At 41.7% G+C, this 12,209-nt stretch overlaps 1 long non-coding RNA gene across 1 annotated transcript in view; it reads left to right on the forward strand.

The window, feature by feature from the left end:
• The window catches only part of LOC128315709 (uncharacterized), a 372,477-nt gene that overhangs the window by 332,186 nt on the left and 28,082 nt on the right, over positions 1-12,209 (forward strand). The window contains exon 17 of the long non-coding RNA XR_008298770.1: positions 4,003-4,093. This is a non-coding gene — a long non-coding RNA (uncharacterized LOC128315709). The remainder of the gene's footprint in view (positions 1-4,002; positions 4,094-12,209) is intronic.

Genomic DNA, 12,209 nt, shown 5'->3' on the forward strand with positions numbered 1-12,209 from the left:
TGCCTGACTTATTTCACTTAGCATAATGCCTTCCAGTTCCATCCACATTGCTGCAAATGGCTTGATTTCATTCTTTCTCATCGCCAAGTAGTATTCCATTGTGTATATAAACCACAATTTCTTTATCCATTCGTCAGTTGATGGACATTTGGGCTCTTCCCATAATTTGGCTATCGTTGAAAGCACTGCTATAAACATGGGGGTACCTGTGCCCCTATGCATATGGGATACATGTGCACTCCTGTATCCTTTGGATAAATTCCTAGTAGTGCTATTGCCTGGTCACAGGATAGTTCTATTTTTAAATCTTTAAGTCAGTCAGAGAAAGACATATCATATGTTTTCACTCATATATAGATCTTGAGAAACTTAACAGAAGACCATGGGGGAAGGGAAGGGGAAAAAATAGCTGCAAACAGGGAGGGAGGGAGGCAGGCAAACCACAAGAGACTCTTAAATACAGAGAACAAACTGAGGGTTGATGGGGGTTGGGAGAGAGGGGAAAATGGGTGATGGGCATTGAGGAGGGCACCTGTTAGGATGAGCATTGGGTGTTGTATGGAAACGGTAAACCATGGGAATCTACCCCCAAAACCAAGAGCACACTTCACAGAGTGTATGTTAGCCAATTTGGACAATAAATTATAATTTAAAAAATTAAAAATTAAAAAAAATGTAAACACTTCTAATTCCTATTCTGAAGAATGACATTTCTATGTCACTAAAGATACCAAGATGATGTTACTATTGGATGTAACAGCCTGATAAGACACTATCCTTGGCTGGAATCGATGCTGACCGTATTTCAAGGGAGGTTTACAGTCAGGTGATAAAATGTTTACAGGCCTAAACACAGCAATAGCAGAAAAATTCTGATTCATCCATCCACCCATTCGTTCATTCATTATGATAAGGGGTCTCCAAGGATTTGTTTTTGGTCCCCTGAGAGCTCTGTTTCTCACAGTTGTCTGTATCCACCTGTTCCCTCCAGTGCCTCTCTGAGTGATCTTTTAACTAAATATCTCAGGCTTGTATATACATCAAAGTCTCAACAGTCTAGTGCTATAGAATGTCATATGTGGGTTGAAGGATGAGGTTTGGGGGGCCCAGATTGATAAAAGAGGATGGCCAGTGTCGTATCAGTTAGCTGCAGATCGGAGGTAGATTCCTAAAGTCTCATTCTCATGCAGGTTCCTCCAGCAAAACTTCTTGTGTTCATTAGGGAACAAACTTGGGTACAGTGTTGCCTTGTAAAGTCAGTGCTTACATCCAAGGTCAACGCTGGGGGTCTGTGCATATCCCGTAGAACTGTTTGAGTTTAAATAGCTCTTTCAGGATCAGGAGGCCCCATATCCCACTTGGATATTTCCTCTAAAACGAGTGGGAAACAGAAGTTTTGTCCAAGGGGTTTCCTGTGGAGAGAAAAACATGGTCACCGAATCACTGGGTTTTAGCACCATTTTAAAGAGAGCTGGGGGGTTGGGTCATATGCTTAAAGAATAATTGAAAATACTTGAGGCTCTCTGCACCAGATGATCTCACAGGCCTCTCCAGCCTTACCTCTGTGGATATGGCTCAGCGGACAATGCCACTGCCTTGGAACGGCTTCAAACCATGTCTGTTCAATGACAGCCTGAGTTCACGGGACCTCCCTGTGACAGCAGCCAAGTGATCTGGCCCGGATTTTTGTTCCATGCCTGAACTCATTCTTTGCTGATAAAGTTCTACCCATTCTGTTGCCAGGTGCCGCCCCCTACAGTTCTGCCGGGGATCCCATCGCTGGCTGTGGCTCTCACTCAGTGCTGCTCTGTTGGAGCTGTTATGTGGAACCCTGGTACCCCAGCCAAGGCTTGTAGATCTCTGCCTGCTCCTCCCTGAAAATTGGGCCTCCAAGGAAATTAGCAAGGATGTCACATTTTGTTCTGAGGTTGCATGTGCTCAAGCCACAAAGCGATGTTTTCTCCCTACATTTATTACATGAAAGGTTTTGTGTCCAAAGAATCGTTCTGGGGAAGCTTCTTTCCTGTCACCCCTTCCTTCGTCCTGATGTACCTCTTCTGCAGCACATAACACACGGCAGCCAAGTGGAAGGGAGCTGACTGTGTCTTAGAAGGTGTAGCTCCAACCCTGCCATCAGCCATCTGCTTGCATTTAGGCAAGTCTTTAACATCTTTTTGAGCTGCAGTGTCCTCATAACAAGCTGAAGAACGTCCATCTACCAAGTGGGAAATATGTGTCATAAGAGAGTTTGGTAAAATATTTTACAGGGCTATCTATGAGCCGACCAGCACAAGTACAGAGCTATGTGAAAGTTAAAAATGTCACTGCTGTTCATTTGGTCCTTCCTTTCTCCTCCTTTCTATTTTGGCTTTTGTTGATTTCTCTTAGTCATTCAACTTGCTTGAATGAGTGAATTGCAACTATGCCTCGGTAACTATGATAGGTCCTGGGGCTTTCTTTAAATAGCTGGTGATCCCATGGAAGACACAGCAGACTAGACATTACCTGTTGAAGACCCCAATGAAGATGTCTGTACGGGCTTCGTCATCATCATCAAAGACTTCCTGGATGAGTTGATCTTTCACGGGAGGGGTGAAGGGACAAAAAATGCAGGCGAAGATGGCAAGTTTAAGAAGCAAGCAAGCCTACCTCCATCAACAGGGGACCATGTGTACAGAAGCTCAGGGGTAAAAATAGGTTTGAGGATTTGGGAATGTGAACCGGCTCCTTATTGCTGCAGCACAATGGAGTGGTGAAGACCAGGGGGGCGGCAAGAGGCTAGAATGGCACTCAGGGCCCTTTCCAGTCACAGGGAAAATCTCGGGCTTTGTCCAGGGCTTGAGCAAACAGCGATCTGTCGCTGCTCACGGTAACTGTCTCAAGAGAGATCGAGTTGGTGCCGTGGATGTGTGCAGACACGCGGGGCGTAGGGACCAGTCGCTATACAATAGTTTCTATTTTGAGATCATCCAGATTTGCAACCTCCCACCCCCATATATATACATTAACTGGTTGGGCCATGTCCTTCAGCATGATTTAAGTTTTAATCCATCTCAAAATGGGAGTAATTCGAGTTGCTAAAAATCGGTAGGTGTTCAGGGGTCTGACTCGAATGATTGATGGGATTAAAATCCAAATTCGAGGAAACGGAACTCCACACTCTAAAACCACAAGCACGATGGCGATTAAATTGGACATGGCAGGGCAGTTTTGTAGTCATTATGTGATGGACCAAAAAGGTACGGCAACGGAGATTGTCATTCCGTGGTATTTATTTTAAAAAACTGAAGGAGGAGCACCTGGGTGCCTCAGTCGGTTGAGCGTCAGACTCTTGACTTCGGCTCAGGTCATGATCCCCAGGGTTGTGGGATCAAGCCCTGTGTTGGGCTCCGTGCTGAGTGTGGAAGCCCTCTTGAGAGTCTCTCTCTCTCATCCTCTGCCCCTCCCCCCCGACTCCTGCTCACATACTGTCTTGAAAATGAAAATAAATAAGTACATAAATAAAATAAAGGCTTGTGATTTTTATTAAAAATTTTCAGTCCCTGTTTCTGTAACTTGGTGGTGGTATTAACAGTGTTTTATGGACCCAGGCAGTAAAGGTTCCTGATGTGCTCTGTACTTATAGACTCTCTGGTCTTCCTTCTCCTTGGCAAACCCCCTCTCCCTCCCCCTCCTCCTTTTGCTCTTTATTGCAAGTAATCGTTTTTTCTTTCTTTTTTTCTTTTTCCTCATGCAACCTTTGGCACTGATTTTGTCAGGCCTTCAGAAATCATTTCAAAGTCTCTTCTTGCTTATTTTTGGAGACAGAGTTTCACCCCAGGGGAATTAATTTCCTGACCTCTCCCGGTTCCTAATAACTAACACACCCACTTGAACCCACATCTATGCAATTATGGTTTACCCATAATCTTTGGAAATTAGTTAAAATTACTTAAAAATATTTGTCTTCTATTTACGTGGGAATAACAACCTAGGTTCACTTCCTGGTGTTTTCTCCTTCAGGTTAAACTGAACCATTTCTTTTTTGCTTCATGCTCAAGGAGACCTGCGACACCTAATTTTAAGACTTTGCTAACCAGACACCCATGTAGAGGTACGTAACGATTTTTCATTTGAGACCAGTACCCATGTAGTTAGAAGAATCTTTTACTTCTCAGGAAAGCAATTAGTAGTAACATTAAATCCAAAGGTCCTTTTTATTTTTCTTTTTTAATAACAAGAGTTTTTACCGTGCTCTTTCTGTTTCAAACTACACTCAGTGCTCTGCAATTTATGTTTTAGCTTCCATAATGTTAGCGAGATATTAATATATGCATGAAGAGTTGCAGTGAACGTAATTACAGTGGCAAAGTGATAAACACAAAGCTATTCTGCCTGGTAATATTATGTATTTAACAGGTTTATTTGTTCAACAGTTTTAACTTTAATTATGTTTTGCCATTTGGGATTTTTAGACATGTAGCCATCATAGCCCTTCTCTGGCTATTAGTCTAAGAAGATTGCATTCATTATAAAAATAATCTGTATTTGTTTATTTAATTTTTTTTTCATAATGCCTTACAAGTAAACTAAAAAATGACAACTTTCTTTGCTGCTGGTGTTCTGTGCCTCATTTGGATACTAAACACATCGGTTTCCATTCCTATGTGTCGCAGGGGAAGGTGCTGAATCGGGTTCTGGCCCCAGGCCTGCGGGGTCTCAGGAGCTGCGCTGGCTTCTCTCACACAGACTTGGCGTTCGGTGTTAGGTGTCCCCCAGACGCTGGCTCCAGAGCACACTGGGACAGTCCAGTGCTTTGGGAAGCACGCTAACAAAACATGAACAGGCAACATGGCCCGTAGCTGATGGATGGTTGCAGAGGTCCAGCCTTCCTAACGGCTAGGGTAGGCCTTCTGTGCTCAGCCACAGCAGAATAGCCTCCCTGCAGTTCACCCCTGCGGGCAGCGAAGAGGAGATTGGACTACCCCCCAACGGGGTGAGTTTGTAGGAATGTAATGGACCCACGTCACGTCACTGAAGTTGCGAGAAACGTACTGGTTTCTGTTTTGCAAATTGACTAGTATGTGTTGTGCTCATTATTTTGGTGCTGCTGCAGAATGCAGCGTATGCTTCAGGACCAGACGCCTTTTTCTGCCCCAGATGACTGTTCAGGCACCTTCCTCGGCAGTCCTCTTTAGCTGAGACAAATTATTTCTGCAGTAAAGTCTTTCGATAAAAGCAGGTTTTTCCCCTGTCTGGCCTCATGGCACATTTTATTTGGCTTGCATCGTGTTGTCGCTGGAGGTGTAATGTACCTGCAGTCAAGTGCACAGATCTTGGGTGTACAGTGTGACAAATCACACTCGTGTGTGTGGCCATGCCTCTCAGCATGTGGAACAGCAGGATACCCCACGAGCCTCTCTCATGTCTCCCTCTCAGGACTCCACCCTTCCCCCGCGTAGCGTGCACAGAGGTATTTATTTAGGTTTTGATAAAAAGCAGACTTAAGGTTAAAGAGATAGTGACAACTTCCTGATGACATATCGTTATTAATTTTATTATTTGGGCATCAAGTGTTTAAGTACAGTTGTTCATCCCTGATAAATACAACTGCAAAGCACCGTGTGCCAGAGGAGACAAAAGTTCTTCCTCATTCACTCATTAAACAAACATTCATTGTCATACGTAAATGCATTAGTTGCAGGAAATAGATTGAAAACCAAAAAAAAAAACCACCCAAAACAGAAAAACAAACAAAAATGCACCACAGACCTTGCCCTGTAGGGTTCTGTAGTTATGATCCTTTGGCTATTATTTTAACCACGGTTGCAAATGTGTGTGTGTGTCACATACACATACACATATTCACACGCAGACATGCACCCACACACACACTTGAAGTTGCTATTTATTTTACTCCTTTTCTCCTCGTACATAAAACTCAAAGAAACACACACACACACACACACACACACACACACAAAGGAAGATCAGATGATATGGTCAGTATGTTGGATGAGCCAGGTCAGTGGCTTCCATGAGGTCAAAAGCATTCTTCTGCTCCTGGTAGATTTACTTTGATGTCTTGGGGATGCATCTTGTTGCCTTAGGACCAGCTTCTCCTTCTTCAGCTTGCTACTTCATCTGGACCACAAGCTTGGTTCTTGCTGACCTGTCTCCTGGAGTGAGTTTCCATTGTCTCTTGGTCCACACTCTGAACCCGACACACCGTCTCCTCAGACAAGTCTGGCTGCTGGCACCCGTGTGTTGGTTACACCTCACTGCTCCTTCAACAAAAGTAGAGTTCCAATTGTGGGGCCTTGCTGTAACAAGATTCCCTTGGCATAAATCTTTGCATTTATAATCAGTTTTCCACGTCCCTTGATTCCACCAGAAAATACAACATTTTCTTTGTAAATTCTCTTTCCTTGGACATTTCCATGGAATTCTCTTGAAGAATTTCTTTAGGACTTACCAGGTTGGTAAGTCAATGCCTTTTTTTTCTTTTTTGTCTTGAGTTGAGTTTTGTCTTTTAATACCCTTGAAGTAGGATGCCCAATGGTAGAACTGCTGTTATGACAACGTGGACCTTTAATGTGGCCAGCAATCCCCAATTATTAACACACACACACACACACACACACACACACGCGCTTATGCTTATGTATACATAATGGCTTTACAACTTTTGCAATAGTTGTTTAGCTATTAATTATTCTTTCAATTTTAAAGTGGAGATAGGACCCCACCATGAACTTGTCAAGCTTTTTCCCTTTACAGATTTAGCTTCAGTTTGAAAGGAAATGTAATTGATGAAGCCCTTGCTGTGTCATGAGTTACGGGTGTCTAGCATGGATTAAAAGGAAAGAAACAATAAAATATCATAGGAATGTGTGTGTGTGTGTGTGTGTGTGTACACATGAAGAAAAGCATCAGTCTGGACTTGGAGTGTTTAATCTACCAAAGCTTTGTTATTCTCTTTCCTGTTTGTACCAGTTTGAATTATTTGGCTCTATTTGGTTCTATGGCAGGATATTCAGTTTCGGAATAGAAGAAATTGAAGCTTAGTTCATATACATGCAAGAATACCATGCTCATTCAGTCATACAGAGATAGAAAGAGTAATCCAATGGAAATAATTTCTTCCCCTATTCTTGTGCTTTTCCTCAGCTTTTAGGGTATGAGGGTATGATCTACTTCTGCCTGTGGTATCATCTTAGACTTTTTGATACTCTGGAGGATACTCCACAGCTGAGCCTACAAAATGGCGACTTCCTTCTTGGTGGCCCTCTGTCATTGCTGATGTCATAGCTCGCCCTTCTTCCATACGTGGGAGGTGTATCATGTATGGGGTATACCTGGTGCATAAAAAACACCATGCTGATCACTTACTCGTCTCACCTTTGAGCCTTCTTTTTGGAAAATAGGTATTCTATGAGAAATAGAATTTCAAAACCTAGCAAAATAATACACAATGATTAAGAAAAACTACGTTTTGGTGGAAAGCCCATTCTTGCTTAATTTTGTAAAGTGTAGAATTTGCTTCTGGTATTGGGTTGTCATTTTGTAGAACATAACAGAGCCATAGATATTGCCTTCATGTGTCTTCAAAATCTTCTTTTAGAAGGCGGATGTCTTGGGGCGCCTGGGTGGCTCAGCCAGTTGAGTGTCTGACTTCAGCTCAGGTCATGATCTCACAGTTCGTCAGTTTGAGCCCCACATAAGGCTCTCTGCTGTCGGCACAGAGCCCACGTTGGACCCCCTGCCCACCCCCTGGCCCTCCTCCGCTTGCTCTCTCTCTCTCTGTCTTGAAAATAAATAAAAACATTTTATAGTGAAACACAAATCCATAAAACCAAGAAAAGTTTTCAGGAAACTATAGAATGTCATCATTTTTGTGTTTTGCACCACCCAACATGTGCAGTGTGTATTTCCGGGTACGACAAGCATGCAGAAAGACAGTATCACCAATTCCATAAAAGGGTGCCGAGTGTATGAGATTCATGAGCAATAATGACCAGACAAAAATCATTACTTTTGTGCTCAAGTCTTAGCATTTTAACTCAATACAGCTTGGTTTGCCCTAAATGGTTTTGCATGTCCTGGTTAAAATTAGAAAAAGCATGAAAGTGATTTGAGTGGATTCCTACAAAATAATGTTAATATAAGTCCCTCCCACTGGTGACTAATTGATATTGTAAGCAGAAAGTATGTTTATGCTATCAAAACTAAAAATATTATCCAACGAGTTTTTACTGAGTAAATTTGGATTAGTTGGCTGACTTCAAAGTTGAGTCTAAAGGAAGTGAAAGGTTACATCCTTCAGATCAAATAACACAGGTCATGACTGTGAATAAAATGAAGTATGTTGACTCGATGGCATTGACCTTATAACAAGTTAATAATGAAAAACTGGCTGTATCTAGAATTTAGCAGCTCTTAATAATAGAGTTATTATTAACTTGTTAATAATATGTTTATTCATATATTTTATCTTAAACACAATTACCAGTCTCATTATTCTCAGATAAAACAATGAGCTTTTGAGAAAGCTACATGGCATTGTCCAGAATTAAAGAAAGATTTTGAACATCATAAGCAGATTCCACCAAAAGCATATCCACACTTCATAAGTTACTCTGTGCCCCTAAGGTCCAAAAACTTAACACAAATTTATGTTACAGAATCAACACACAGTTTCATTGTAGAAATTACTTTCAATTTTTGAGTAACGTATTTAAAGTATCATATTCTCAGAAATGTATATTTTTAAAAAGATAAACAGTCACTGGCTTAACTGTTTCCAATTATTCCTGTGACTGCTTGGAAGTTTATCCATATGGTTTTCCACATTACCATTTGATGTTTAGACATGAGATTATTGGAATAATTCTGTGCAAAAGCATAGACAGCTGGACTTTTGGGAAGAGTAACTAAGGGATTTATAAGGTAGATAAAAAGTAAACATGGCCTGAATCTCCACACAATCCCAACACATTCCTGTCTCCTTTGAATTTTTTTTTTTTTAGTGTTCATTTATTTTTAAGAGAGAGGGAGAGAGAGAGCACAAATGGGGTGGGGGTGCAGAGAGAGAGAGGGAGAGAGAGAGACAGAGAATCCGAAGCAGGCTCCAGGCTCTGAGCTTCAGCACAGAGCCCAACGTGGGGCTCGAACCCACAAGGTGTGAGATCATGACCTGAGTTGAAGTCAGACGCTTAACCGACTGAGCCACCCAGGAGCCCTGATTCCTGTCTTCTTTGTAGGGCTGAGGACACTTAGGGAATCTGGGGGCAGTGGCCTGTGTCCACAGTTGTTGGTTTGTCTAGCTCTGTTAAACATGAGTTGTCAGTCTGGAATGTCAGTGTTCAGGAAGCAGTCATTGTGTAAGAGACATACAAAAGGTGGGATAGTCAGGGTCCGGTTGCAGGTGGTCAGGATGTTGAGCCACCATCCCAAATCCCTGGCTTTGCATGGTGAGGGATGTTGGGAACAGCACAGCCAGGTGGACATGGTCTCTGGAAGCAAGCTCAAGTCCCCATTTTATCCCTTATAGGTTCTCCGACTTTGGGCAAGGCATTTAACCACTCTGAATCTTGTTTTATTCATGTTTAAAACAGGAATAGTAATGGTCTTGTCTCTTAGGATGACTAGAGAAATGAAATGAAATTTATGCTTATAAATGTTTAGGCAGTATGTCTTTTATATGATAAAGATGCCAATAAATGGTAGCTATTATATTATAGCTACCCATTATGTTTTCCTGCATAGGCTATATAAAGCCTTTATGTATTTGTTCAGAGGTATGTATGTCCACAGCTTAGCTTGACATGATTTTATGTAATTAGTACTTGCCAGCACATTTATTAGGGAGGGATTGGCCAATAAATAACATGAAATTGACCTTTGGGGAGATCTTTTGAAAATTCACCCATGGCTGAGATTTAGAGAAACATAACCAACAACCTACCTAACCATCATAGGTAAAGTCATGCCGTTAGGTATTAAGGAAGGAGCGTTGCTGGTATTGAGCCTTTAAGTATAACTTCGATACTATATACACTAGAGGATTCCCTGTAGTTATGTGATCAAATGAAGGGTAGAATAACACAGGGTTCATTTGATACTCAACAGAATCTAGGAGAATAAGGAGTAAGAAACTCAAATTGTATGAGAAGTTTAACCAAATATAACATAGATCTGTTTTCTGATATAATGGACCTAATTTTCTTTTATGCTGGGTCATCACATCACTTGGTCAACTGAGGCACTTTGGAATTTGACTCATATAGATAATGGCCCTCTTACAGGTAGTATGCATTTATAATGCGAACTGCTTTGGATCTTTCTGCGTACCATGTGTTGTCCCAGAGAAGGTCATGAACTACCACCAATTTGTGAATATTATTTCATATTCATAAGGCATAAAATTTTTTTGAGAAGCTTGTTAGCTAGAATATGAAAATTTAGCCAATGAAAGAACCGAGGATCTAAAAGATCCGCTCAGATTTATAAAACCAATCATCGTAAATCATCGTAAATCCGTTTGCTTTGGTCAGATAGTCCATTTTGGACAAAGCGGAGTGTACCTATATTTACATCCAGCACATAAGTGTTCCAAAATTTCAAGTTGAGTTGATTTACCTGTTTGTGTCCCCAAATTTCTTACTGAAGCAATTTCTGACTATGACCAAAATTGCAAACATGTAAGTATTGAAGTAGGACCACATGCTGTTTTCACCCAACTTAAAGCAGGAAATGTTGGCAAGGATAGAAAATCCTTCTTGGATGGTTTCCCATTGGCTTCCAAAGGGAGTAGATAAGCAATGTATGAATACCCAAACATTTGGGTTTTTTTTTTTTTAATCTTCACTAAATCCTTACACAAACTTTAAAAATCCTATCCACCCCTCATTTATCTACACAATATATTTGGAAACAATAAAGGAAAATCAATGAGGCATTGAGTTGGCAGGTTCGTGGAACCTGAATTCAGTGTTTGACTTTGAAAAATAGGGCTGTAGCAGAGCTGCTGAGATATCCCACTGGGAGGGGAAGCCAATGGTAAGCCGGGAGAATGTGCTGCCCTGGGTGTCTTTGGAATTGGTAGTACTCAGGTTTGTGGATGCAAATCCAGAGCAACATACCATTCGTTACTCATCCGGAACTCAGTCATCTGAGCTGATAAGGTGCATGCCACACAAGCACAAAGGAGCTACAATCCAAGATTTACTGTAGGGACTGCGTAATATGTAGGTACCTGCCAATGCTACTTGGGATGATTAGCAAGCCTGTAACAGCAGAAACATGAAATAAGTAAAGTGACAGTATAAAACCTGTAGTAGGCATTTACTGAATTCACAAGTATTCTGAGAGAGAGGGGCGGGGGGATGTTGGCATTAGATTCAAATACAAGAGGTTTTCTCTTTATACAGTCTTTCTGTTCATTAGATGAAATACACATTTTTAGGTACCTGGATCTTTTTTTTTCATGATTTTTTAACTTCATGGTATCTCAACCCTTGTCTTTTTTTTTTCAGTTTATTTATTTATTTTGAGAGAGACAGTGTGGGGGGGGGTGGGGAGAGGGGTCGAGAGAGGGAGAGAGAGGGAGAGAGAGCTCCGCGCTGTCAGCACACAGCCCAGTGCAAGGCACGAACCCCTGAACCATGAGATCATGACCTGAGCTGAAATCAGGAGTCGGATGCTTAACCCACTGAGCCGCCCAGGGGCCACTAAGTGCCTGGATCTTAAAGAAAGAGGAGATTCTGTAGCCTTAGGTTGTGCTTCACAGAAAGGCGATGGGCCAGCCTTATTCTAGACCTAATAGACCAGAGGTTTGCTTTTTTCCCCTAAATGCAAGAATTCTGTCTACGAATCTATCCCCAAAAATCTGTTTGTTTCTTAAGTTAGACACTTAGTGATCTCCTGCATATTCAGGTCTAAAATTTTTGTTAATTATATTTCTTGATTGCCACCTTTATGCCTACATTTAATTTTTCTGGCAAAAATGATACATTGGCCTTGCAATAAAGATTGTAATATTACATGGGCACCTGGGTGGCTCGGTTGAGCGTCACACTCTTGATTTTGGCTCAGGTCATGATCCCAGCGTCTTGGGATGGACTCCTGCATCTGGCTTCATACTGAGAGTAGAGCCTGTAAGAGTCTCTCTCTCTCTCTCTCTCTCTCTCTCTTTCTCTCCCTGCCCTCTCCCCAACTCACTTGCTCTC

The sequence above is a fragment of the Acinonyx jubatus genome, chromosome B2 (genome assembly GCF_027475565.1).
Source record: "Acinonyx jubatus isolate Ajub_Pintada_27869175 chromosome B2, VMU_Ajub_asm_v1.0, whole genome shotgun sequence".
Classification (NCBI taxonomy): domain Eukaryota; kingdom Metazoa; phylum Chordata; class Mammalia; order Carnivora; family Felidae; genus Acinonyx; species Acinonyx jubatus.